Source organism: Oryzias melastigma, linkage group LG15, assembly GCF_002922805.2.
Source record: "Oryzias melastigma strain HK-1 linkage group LG15, ASM292280v2, whole genome shotgun sequence".
Lineage (NCBI taxonomy): Eukaryota > Metazoa > Chordata > Actinopteri > Beloniformes > Adrianichthyidae > Oryzias > Oryzias melastigma.
The window spans coordinates 9,266,372-9,279,310 of record NC_050526.1 but is presented as its reverse complement, the minus strand read 5'-3'; the positions used below and the strand labels follow the sequence as shown (position 1 = coordinate 9,279,310).

At 37.3% G+C, this 12,939-nt stretch overlaps 1 protein-coding gene across 5 annotated transcripts in view; it reads left to right on the top strand.

Annotated features, from left to right (window-relative positions):
• Positions 1–12,939, top strand: part of gbf1 (golgi brefeldin A resistant guanine nucleotide exchange factor 1) — a 91,787-nt gene that overhangs the window by 31,419 nt on the left and 47,429 nt on the right. The window lies entirely within an intron of this gene.

Sequence of the window (12,939 nt, the reverse complement as noted above, 5' to 3'; positions counted from 1 at the left end):
AGCCTTTCTTTCATGCTTCCACAGTGTTTTCATGCACTGTTTTAGTACAGAAAGTTATGAATCTATTGATGGGAGAGAAAAATGGGTTTTACGTCAGGACAAATGGTCTCCTTTGACCGCAGGCCTCTCAGTGTGTGTACTTGACTGGTTTAGAAGCATCTTAGAGTTGGATCCTCGTTGATCAGTATGCACAGTCCAGTGAGTGCTGCTGTTTGGTAAGAGACTGACCAGCTGCCTGCTGGGAAACACCCATTGCTCTGTTGTTTTCCCCAAACCACCCACCTCTCCAGCCCAGGGTAAACTGAAACAGCCTAGATTAGTATTAATCCCTCTTAATGCAGTGGCTCATAATATAGTCATTAAGTGACTTGAGACTAAGCCATCCCACCTAACTGCTGTGATTTATTAAACATACACAGAGGATTTGCTGTCAATGCTGGGTGAGTATAAAGTGGGCACCCCATCTAAATACAGTGATGTCAGCCTATTAATACTGATGAGCTTTGCTGTGGATGGTTTGCGATCAGAGAGCTCCCCGGGATGAAATGGATGACCAGGAACGCCTCTGAATCCTGATTTCCTGCCCCATTCTGCAGCCTTCAATTCTTTGAAATAAGCGTTAAGATAAAGCAAAATAGAACAGGAATTGATGCATACATATATAAATGTATATATATTTTCTTTTCCTGACCCAATTTTTTTCAAGAGAACAAGGTTGGGCTGTACCAATACCCAAAAAACAGCAGATGTAAACTGATGTCACCTGACTTCATATGCATTTATTTATGTATTTGAGAGCTTTCTGTTTAAGGTGGTTGAGACTTTTTTAGAGCTTTTATAGCTATATTAAGAATTATATTACTTTTTTATCCTAAGAAGATAAAAAAAGATTAAAAACAAAACTATGGAAATATTTTATTCAATTATAATTGTTAGTAGTAATAGAAAATATCTTAAAGCAGGTATTAGCAGTGAAACAACATGAACGTGTATACCACATTCATCCTAAAAATGAAAAAAGCTATTACCGTAATTGTAGATTAGTAGTTGCTAATCTGTTGAACTGCGGTGTAACCTAATGAATAGCTACAAGGATTCTGATTTTCACAATGTGGCAAATTAGATCTACAATTTTTGTTTAAATAGCCAAAGATGAAAATAATTCTTTCTTTGAGTTTTCCCAACATGTTTCTACCTTTATCTGTTTGTATTCTGTTTTCTTAAGTGGCATTTTTCTAAACGGGAGCAGCATTGAGCAGTAAAATAACCCTGTGTGGTGTGAGCAGACTTGCTCATAATTCTCTGCGGGGTGTACTCGTGTTGGAACTAAATTGTGTCTTGTGTGGATGAAGTGGACTGGGCATATACAGTGCATGGTTCCTGCAATCCCTCCTGCACCCACGGGAATGCTATTAGTGCAGAGCTGAAGGAGTGCAGCAGGTGAAACCAATAAGGGCAAATACGAACACACACAAACGCACACACACAGAGCGGGTTGTAGTTCAGTTTTCCCTGTGTGGCACTGGCTGCACATCTGCAGCCTTTTTCTACATCTCACAGATTTTCGGCTGTAAAAAGGAAATCTTAATTTATTTTGAAATTTGCCACTCAAATGCCAATGCAGTTTTTTATATTTTTATAAGTACGTTAACTAGGGTTGCAACACTTAGTAGATTCATCGACAACTAATCGACTATTAAAATAGTCGAAGACTAATTTAATAGTTGATGAGTCGTTACTTTATATTATACGGAGTCAGAGTGTAGTAAAGTAGAACAAAGTTGTGAACTGTTAAGCACCAAAAAATGCACTTTTTAAAAAATATTCGAGTCAGTGAGACCAGAACTTAACTTTATCTTTAGTGAAAAATAGTTCCTTGCTTCAGATGCTGACCTCCTTAGACAGATCAGGAATATACTTTCCACCTTTGGAAAAACACTGTGACCTTTGACCCTATGTACCCTTTATATATAAAATTGATATTAAATCGTTACGTCATCTTGAGGGGCAAAACGTGTTTGATGGATGGTGTAGGGTCAGAGGTCACCTGTCAAAAGGAGTTTGATGGAAAGTATATTCCTTGTTTCTCTCATTTGATTTGAACTTGTTTTAATACTAGAAACCAATGAAGGTCAGAGGCTACATGATTCATTAAAAGTTTAATAGACTATCATCTTCATTGTCTTTATCTTTAGTTAGTTTAAAGCTAATGATGGTTAAGATGTGTGCTTTACATCCACTTTGCATATGAGGCGATTAGTCGACAAATCAGTGAAAATAATTGGTGATTATTCGACTATTAAAATAACTGTGGCAGCCTCACAACGCAACATACTTCTAGGTCTCACTTTATAGATATCAATACATAGTTAAAAACTGACAGTTTATGAGAACTGAAGTGAGTGAGTGTGACGTCATCCATAGAAAATGGTTTACTTCTGGCTCCAACCAAATGAAATCAGTCGCCATTTTTCCGCTGCACGAACGCCGCCATATAGGAGCTAGACAACATCAGTAGGCAGCGATTGGTCCAAGTTGGTATGAGTCATCATTTCTATGGCAACCACTCTCACCAATCAGTAGTGAGCTTCTTGGAAGTCAACAAACCTACCATATGAACATTCAACGTAAGACCACCTACTTTTATTGAGGCATCTGACTGGTCAGTTTACAACTTGAATAACTAACACCACAGAAAGGATTATGTTAAAACAAAGCATCAGAGCAAGAATGGTTATTCTGACCAATAGAATGACTGTAGATGCTCATTTCTCTATTGAAATCTATGGAATTTTGGCTTTTTGGAGCCAGTGGGTACTTACTGTTTGAATGTGTGGAATTGTAGATCCCCCCCTCCCCCCAACATCAAAGCCAAATCCAGCTGACATCAAGAAGGGTTGTTTTTTAAGAGATAGATAGAAATGGTGTCCCTTGTTTGTTTTTCTGCAAATAGAGGTGATAATACAAGCCTGTTGTTTGTAAAGGAGTGGTCATTGTGACAATGTAAACACACTCTGACAGAAGATGAAAGGGAATTATTGGGGTTATATTTCAAGGTTTAAGGGATTATTGGAGGCATGCTGAGCAGAGAATTATTTTTGTTTGAAACATTGCAGCTATATCTGAAGTGCAAGTTAACTAGTAAGTGAAAGATCCTCTTGAATTAAAGTCCTTTACTCTGCGATAACATTCCTAAACAACATGACCCGGACATTCAAGTTTGATTCACGAAGAAAACAAGTACACTGAGGCTGATGGCCATTCATCACAGTAGAACAGCAGCCTGCAAAACACATTAACTGGGTATTGGGGCCTTGCCAGCTTCCCTTTGGAATAATGTGCTCTCTGTGCAAAGCATGCAGCATTGAAAATACATTTTGGGTCAGGATAACAGGTGCAGAGCATCCAAGCGGCTGACGTACAATGGCCAGACAAAGTTTACTCATGAAATCATGTTTTTGCTTATTTTATTTTCTTCAGTGCACCTGATTTTTCGCTATGACTTTTGAGGATTCAAAGCTTGCATCTAAACCAGTGTTTTATTGCCCAACTGGTCTTTTATTTCAGTTTTAGTGACACAGAAATTTAACTTTTTTGAAGCTTGATGATTTTCTTGCAAAACAAGATTCCAGTTTTGCAGTTTTAAAATATCAGTGCTTTTTTGTTGTTTATGAAACACGCCTACATCTCTTTTAACAAGTTGCTTTGAACAACATACTGTACCAGCTTTAGCTTTGTCGTGCAGCCACCACAAGGGATGTATTACACACACACTATTGTTGTGTGTGTTGTAAGTATATTGTAAAATATTCATAATCGTAAATTAAGTCGGACGCTCTTATGACGTAAGACGGCGATGCTGCTATTGTTGCTGTTATGCCACTCTCTAGTTGTTAGTAAGGTGTGCATACTGGCCCCTGCTGAACATGTGCAAAAATGCTCCATGCACGGGGTGTGCACGACTGCAAGTGATACATAAGTGCCTATAGTGCATCCACACAAATTACAGTCTGATTGTCTAATTTCCTAATTTCTAACAGTCAGGCATGCATGAAGGCTGCAAGGAGCCCGTACTTATCTTGTGAACAGCACTCGCAAGACATTGTGCAGTCTGCTGGATTTTTAAAAATGAAAAAAATGTGCCTGAACTGCTTTGCTGTAGATCAGGAGTGTCAAACTCAATCGCACAGGGGACCAAAATAAACCTTATGTTGGGGGTCGAACAGGATAACAATTCATTGAACACACTAAAACTACATTTTGAAAACTTTAAAACCGTACATTTTTTTACATAATTTTGAACATAGCATTATAGCATTATACCTGTTTTAATGCTAGTGTGAATGCTGTAAGCTGAATTTGGCCATTGAAGATGCTAGTGCTGATAGCTGAAGATGCTGAAACTAATAGCTGAAATCACTGAAGCTCATAGCCAGGTAAAATATTTGCTAAAGGCTTGGTTAGCCTGAAAAACTAAAAAAAAAAAAAAAAAAACAATGTGGTTAGCAAAAACAGCTAGCATGTAGCTGAAATATTAGCTAAACTCCAAAATAGCCCTAAAAAACGTACTTGATGCCATATTATTCCAAAAAGCTAGCAGAATGGCAACTTTTTAAAAATTTAAAACTGTAATTTTTTACCATAAATATGAAAAATAAAAAAGTCAGAAATATTATTCCAGAATAAATTAACTAAATAACTTTCTATATTTTACTCTTCATGAAAATATAGTTTGTCAAAATCATACAAGTTAGAAATGAGCTCAAGATAACATCGGGCCATTAATAACAATAAAATAAAATGATCTGGAGGGTCGCAAAGAATGACCCCGGGCCTTGACTTTGACACATGCGCTCTACAGGGTTGACGGGCCGTCCACAACCTTGATATTTTGTGCGGTCACCTCCGTGTAGGGCCGGCCCGGGCATAGTCGACCTAGGTGGCTGCCATCTGCTGTAAGGGGCACCAAATTGCAATGATTTGGCCATATATTTTTTTTAACAGCTTTACGCACCACTAACATTAGAAAAAAGGTAAAGATAAAAAAATAAAATAAAATAGATCAAAAGTTTAACATAATCAATCATTTTGCCCAGGGCTGCCCCCTTCTACTTATGTACTGCTGCTCATAGTATGATTTTTTTTTCTAATAGAAAATGATCTTAAACACGCAATATATTTAAGTTATCTAGCAATAAAACCTTTAAATACATTATTTGTCATGACTCTCATTTTAAAAACTTTAGCTGTTTCTAAAAGCGTTTTTTGTTTACAGATGGGTTGAGTCAAAGAGGATTTGTAAATAAGGTTTGGTCTTTGGACAAATGCAGTGATTTATTGGTTTTTAGGAACCTGTAGGTTCTTGCAGTTCCTTGTGCTTGATATTTTTTCTCTCTAAAACACGGCATGAAGCCTTGGGTAAATATAAATGCAAACTATGAGGTCTGTCAGAAAAAGCCTTGCTGTAGCGGCTAATACAGCAGTCCTTGCAAGCATTTGGAAAAGTTTTAATTTCTCCTGGGCTTTTCAAATTGCCTGTTTAGGTTGCGCTGTGGCATTGTTCCAGGCGTCTATAAAATACCAGTGTGGCTCCATGAAATGACCATATGGAGCTCCATAGCATTGTTCCGTCCTAATTGCCCCTTCTACAAGTGTCAATTCCATTCAGAAGAATACAGGGACCAGGAGCAGAAAAGAAGAATGAATGAAATTAGGGTGGGGAACAGGGGCTAAGGTGAGCTGACATTTATCAGAAATTCCTCCTGACAGATGGATAAAAATGCTGCTGTGCAAGACTTTGTTCAGTTGATGTGCAGCAGAATCCTCCATGGATTTCATTTAGCAGCGCTGGTCTTGTTAAAGTGTTGTCTCTCTCCTCAGCACCAGGAGCTTTGGCAATGCAATCAAGGACCCTGACTCTTAAATTTAGCAGCCAGCGAGGTCCAGATCAATAACCATCAGTGTTTGGTTTTGGGCCGCTGCGTCGGTCAGAGAGGGGGCTCCCAACCCTCCCTCATATTTGGCATCTCTTCTCCCCACTTCTGTTGCACTTCGCAGCAGATGCAACTTGATTTTGTCCAATATTAGTGAAGCTTTCCCACAGTGTATAAGCTTAGTTCTGCATGTTGGTGGTGCACAGACAGCTGAATGTTTCTCTGTAAAGGTTTAAGTACTGCCTGCATAATGTTGCTGATGTTTACTCGGAAATGCCACAATAATCTTAACCTTTTAATTGATTTGGGATCTATGGTTTTAACCTGAGATAATGCCTGTAATGAACCACAAAAGCAGCAGAAACTTAAGTGTATTAGCAGACGATGAGTGATCACTTTAAACCAGGGGGGTCAAACGCAATCGCACAAGGGGCCAAAATCCAAAACACACCTGAGGTTGCGGCCCGAACAGGATAAACATTTATTGAACACTTTAAAACTACATTTTAAAAACTTTAAAACCGCTAATTTTTAACATATTTATGAACTAGATATATAGCATTACCTGTGATAATGTTAGTGTGAATGATGTAAGCGGAAATTGGCTGTTGAAGATGTTGGTGCTGATAGCTGAAGATGCTGAAGCTAAGAGCCAGCTAAAATATTAGCTAAATGCCAAATTAGCCTAAAAAACAAAAAAAGGACAAGCAAAAAAAGCTAAGTTAGCCAAAACAGTTAGCATGTAAATGTTAACCTCACTCCAAAAACAGTCTTAAAAAACAATAAAAAAAAAGCCTAAATTAGCCAAAACAGCTACCATGTAGCTGAAGTATTAGCTAAACTCCAAAATAGCCTAATAAATCTTAGTAAATACCAAAATAGTCCAAAAAACTAGCACAATGCCAATTTTTTAAACTTTAAAACCGTAACTTTTTAACATAATTATGACTAAAAAAATCAGAATAAATCAACCTAAACTTTAAATAACTTTAAATATTTCACTCTCCATAAAATAATATTTTGTCAAAATTATACAAGTTAAAAATACGTGCAGGATAACATTGGGCCATTAATAATAATAAAATAAAATGATGAAATGATGGAGGGCCGGATATAATTATCTGGGGGGCTGGATCTGGCCCCCGGGCCTTGACTTTGACTCGTGCTGTAATCCAATTGAAGTTTTTCTCTACCACAAAAATAATGTTAGGACTATTTAATTGTCTTTTACATAGAAAAATGAATATTCCTTACCTGTCCTGAGTTTGTGTTATAAAAGATGTTTTCTGTAATTTCTTTCTTGTGTGTCTTTTTGTGTGTGTGTTTATTGTATGTTTGAAAATAAACCCTAAACTTAAGCAAAGATATTCTGGCGCTGAGACGATTTCTTCATCCATTTGTTATTGTAATGAATTCACAGCAACTCAGCGGCTGAAGCCAGTCATGGATCTTTTCTATTTCTCGTACCCACCACTCGTAGAACCAATACATTCTCTATGTTATCGCTGTGCCACTTCCTCCATTATAGAGGAGTGCTGCACACAGACATTCAAAGGCCTGCTAGTTATAGCAAAGATAATTGACTTTTTGTATGGATAATTGGCTTTTTTGTTTGTATAGTCTGATGCACCAAGAGTCTCTATTAGCTGCATTTGTTTCATCCAACAATAGCTGATAAATAAACAAAGGTTGATAAAGTAGTCCACATAAGTGTTGGTTCAATATCTCCTAGGTGAAAACATATTTATTCAATGCATTTCAGAAGAGAAATAAAACCATTATCTCACCGTTTTTGTTTTTTTAAAACTGTTCCCAATCACCACAGAAGTCTATCGCTGCACAGATGTTTTTATTGCTATTTTCAGCATCCAGTTAGTATCCTAACCGTCTGATTAGTGATCCAGATGCAGTATGTGCTGATGTAACAAATCCAAAAATACACACATAATTTAGCCTCCCTTGTAATAGTGAGGGTCCTCCATTCACTTTGCAAAGTCTGTGCAATGACGTGTGTCTTCTCACGTTATTCTTAAAAGTTAAATTCTTGTGCTTTTAATTGAATACGCTGAGTTTATTTGTTCTCTTTACATTATTGCTCTGGTATTTGCAAAATTAGATTCATGTTCCATATTGTGATCCACCTCCTATGTTTTAAGCCTTTTCTGCTCCACTGCAGATACATGTGCATGTGTTAAAGATGGCCTCTGTTTTGTGGTAAGCTGACCTCATCCCTAGATGCTCTCTTGGGGCGGAGGTTCCTCTTGACTCCCCCTAGCCCTTCTTTGCTAGGGTCATTTGTAAAGGTAATGCATACATAGCTGGATAGTCTCACGACCAGAAAGATGGACTCCACTGTGATAAACACAGCTAGGATTAGGCTCATTGTAATGGTCTTATTTCGCAAGTCTTTTCACCAATTAAGCTTAACTTCAGTTGAACTGGTATGCATTCTGAAATCAGTGCTGGTTCCTGACATGGTTAGCCTTTAGATGACAGCATGCGTGGCTGGATGAGCCACCTTAAGCCTGTCTTTTTTGTATTTTGGGTCAATGTCAGCTGGAGGTCAGCCTGGTTATGGGATGATTGCTTCACCACAGCTACAGCCATCCTTATTTATTTCATTCTACTTCATGAGCTGGGCAGATGGAGCTCAAGTGTAGAGCCTGTATTTAGACGTTATTTAAGAAGATTGGTGGTGGCCACCGGCAGGACGCTCCAGTCAGCCCCGCACTCACCGATGGCCAGCCAGATCAATACAACACAATTGAGTTTTCCAATCTGTGGTCTTTGGAAACGCAGCCATGGCACTTACAGGGTGATCGCTTTTGATGAAGTCTTCATCAGGATCTATTGACAGATTCATTTGAGCACCTTCCATCTCACCCCCACTACATGTTTTTGCCCCCCCACTGTAAAGTAATGGGACACTAAAACCCTCTTTAAAAAGTTTTTGACAGCTGATGGACAGATGGAACCTGCTGAGTTATTTTCTTTCTTTCAGGTTAACATATTTCATTTTGTACTTCTTGAATCTGATTGTTTTGTCACATCTCTGATGCAAACAAACGTGCTCTGTTTCTTCGTCTACTTCTGTTTAACTAAAACTGTTGAAAATTTAAATGTGAAAAAAATCCAAAAGAAACACCACATGGAAAAATATTCTCTAAGGCTCAAAGTAAAAAGATTTGCTTTTGAAAGCAAGACCTTAAAGCGACCTGGCGACTGATAAAGGGACTGTGTAAATTCCTAAATTATTTCATATTTGATTTCTAAACAAGCCTCGGGGTATTGGATATCACAAACTAATGCACGGCAGTCACACATGCTCCGTCTGAAATTGCTTGGACACTATCATCTGCGCTTTTGATGTGCAGGTTGTTTTTTCTTGTCTGGAGTGGGGCCGCTCTTCAGAAAGCTGTAATCCTCACAGTATTGCTGTGGCAAGCAGTCCTCTGGGACAACATAGCAGAGCAGCATGCGTGACTCCGCTCATTTTCCCCTTGTTGTTTTACCTGTTTTGTATTTTTTGCATCCCCCTCCTGACCTCCTTTATCTTGTGAAAGAGAAAGACTTTTAAAGTCAGGCTGGATTGGATACAGGAGCGTTCCCACACTGAAAAGTTCAGCTTGAGAACATGACAGCTCACTCCATCGGCCTTTGGAAAGTCGTGCTGTTCAGCTTTGACACACCCTTGGTAATGTTTTAGGGTTATTCTCCAGTTTTTCTGCTGACATTTATAAGAAACTTCTTTCACCCTCAATGTAAATTGGAAACTAGAAAAGTTGCATTACCTGCAATAACATTATTGTGAATGCTTTTTGATGAATGTAGTCGCTGAAGCTTTTTGCTGAAAATGGTGATGCAATTTACTTTAATTGCTGAAGGGATTTGCTGAAATTGCAAAAGCTATTTGCAAAATGTTAAATTTGTTAAAAGACTGGAAATTTTGTTAAAGAGCTTTGAGAGAGCTCTGAAGTTGACCTTAATTTTGGAAACATTTTGTAGTAAAATTACTTAAAAATACATGCTAATTTTGCAAAAATATTTAGGGTGCTGCTTAAATATGAGCTAAACTCAAAATTAGTCCAAAAAAAGCTATCTCATTGCTTAAATATAGCTAAACTCCAAAATCGCCTAAAATTCCTCAGTAAACTACATTAGTGAAAAATGTTAGCCTGTTTCCAAAACAGAAGGGAAACTCTAAATTAGCCAACCAAAATCTCAGTAGATAACAAATTGGCCAAAAACGTTAGCAAGTTGCTAAAATATTATCTAAACTCCAAATTAGCATAAAAACCTCAGTAGATGGCAAATGTGCCAAAAAGCTAGCACGTTGCTTAAATGCTAGCTTAACTCCAAAATAGCTTAAAATTCCTCAGTAAACTAATTTGGTCAAAAACATTAGCATGTAGCTAAAATAGAAGCTGAACTCTAAATTAGTCTCGAAAAATCCTCATCAGATAACAAATTAGCCACAAAGATTAGCATCTTGCTAAAATATTAGCTAAACTCCAATTTTGCTTAAATTACTCTGAAAGATGAAAACATATCCCATGAATATATTTAAAGGCTTGTTACTTATCTACTTAAAATCATGAAATTTAAAGACTTTCAAATTCATTTCCTATGGGGCGTATTTTGATCAATATTTCAAAATGTTTCAAAAGTTTATAAATATCAAAAATACAAGTAGTAATGTCCTGAACAAGCTGAACGTTTTGATACCAAGATTACTGAAATTACCAAAAACGTGATTGAGTTTTTACACACGGTAAGGAGCAGGAGAATCACTATTGTGTGAATGCTTACCAAGCAATCACACAATAAAAGAACCACACTTCACAGACAGGATGTTTCATTTTTTTGTTGCCTCTTTTAAATACAGACAAAGCAGTTTAAAAAAAGGAAAATATTTATCTTTTCCACTCTGCCGTCTCCGACCCTCTGTGAAACTACCAGAACACAAATATATCACCAGATCCCGGCATGGCAGCTGCCCCTGTTATTTCTGATGTAAACTCTTCACACTGGCGGCGGCTGGCTGAGTGTCAGCATTTGGGCTGTTGCTAACAACAACTTTTTTAACTAATCTAACGATGGCTTTTTAGATATCTTCATTTTTTAATGACTTATGTTGTATGTTTGGTTTACTCCAACAAGAATCGTGGACATCTACAAAGTCATAACATTTTTAACTCTTTCAGCTTTAAGGAATCTCAAGTGAATCTCTTATCTCTTTGTGTCTGAAAGCAGATCAAAGCAGCAATTTTTCCAGTTCCACAAAGCAGCTATCAGACAAAGTCAAAGATCTTAAAAAAAAAATTCTGTGCTTTTTTTTTACTCCATTTTAACATTGCCATTAATAGCTGACATCAACTGTTAACCTCTGAAGATTATTAAAAAGAGGAAAATGTGGATATTGGTCTAAAATATTTGACTTGTTTTCCAAAGACCTCTCTGGCCTGAAGCAGAAGCTGTCATTTTTGGCTGCTCACAGACAATTAAGAAAATTCCTGCAACAATGCAGCGACCACTGCAACTGGGAATGATAGTGGCCAGGAGACTGAGAATACAAGAATGGAAATCCCCCGTTTTCTCCTTCTTTCCAATAATGGAACACTGTTATGCTTTCAATTATGCAAATTGAAAACCGAAGATCCTCAAGAAATTGCTCATTAACCACTTTTCCAGATACCTGGGAACCATTTCTTTCACACCTGGAAGTGGTCAGATTGGAATGAGGTCAAAATAATTCAGAGGAGGAAAAAAACAAAAAACTCCTGACTAATTTTATCCTGCCTACCCTATGAACTTACTGTCTATTTTTCTTTGGAACTTGCACAATGCTTTTTACACATTTGAGCCTATGTTAGTTCATGTTTTGTTTGTAATTGAAAAATGCACACAAAAAAATAAATAAATTAAAATAGATTAAAATCTGAAGCTCAATGAAACAGATTCCACGATGGGAAAAGGCAGTTTCCTATGCTCTTTGAACGGGCTAGAACAGCGTCTTGGACATGCGGTTTGTACTAGTGCTGGCACGAACGATTATTTTGGTAGTCGAATAATCACCAATTTTTTTCCCTGATTTTTCAACTAATTGGCTCATGCATAAAAGTGGATGTAAAACAGACATCTTAGCCGTCAATAGCTTTAAACTAACTAAAAGCTAGATATATTCACACTAGCATTATCTGCAATAATGCCAGTGTGAATGCTGTAAGCTGAATTTGACCACTGAAGAGGTTAGTGACAATAGCTGAAGATGCTGAAATTTATAGCTGAAAATGCTGAAACTAATAGCCAGCCAAAATATTAGTTAAATGCCAGATTAGCCTTAACAAAAAGCCTAAGTTAGCCGAAACAGCTAGCATGTAGCCAAAATATTAGCCAAACTCCAAAATAGTTAAATAAAAAACAACAACAAAAAGGCCTAAATTAGCCAAAATAGCTGGCATACTGTTGAAATATTAGCTAAACTTCAGATTAGCCTAAAAAAATGAAAAAAATCTAAATTAGCCAAAACGGCTAACATTTAGTTGTATATATTAGCTAAATTCCAAAACAGCTTAAAAAAACAGCTCAACTTAGCCAAAACAGCTAGCATGTAGCTGAAATATTAGCTAAACTCCAAAACAGCCTAAAAACCTTATTAAATGCCGAAATAGTCCATAAAGCTAGCATAATGCCATTATAACTTTCAACTCTACTACACTCTGACTCCAAATAATATACAGTAACGACTAATCGACTATTAAATTAGTCGTCGTCTAATTTGATAGTCGACTAATCGTGGCAACCCTAGTTTGTATGTGATTAAACGCTGCTTTTTACACCCGTCTTTGGACAACTTCAGACTAGATTGGTACAGACTAAACAGGTATTTTCTGACCATAATTATCACAGTTTTCAGAGTCAGTGAATGCACCGGGACTGAAGTTACCACCCTCATCAATTTTGATTGGTCCTTCATGTTAGCCCGTCCCAATCCGCCACAACGGGG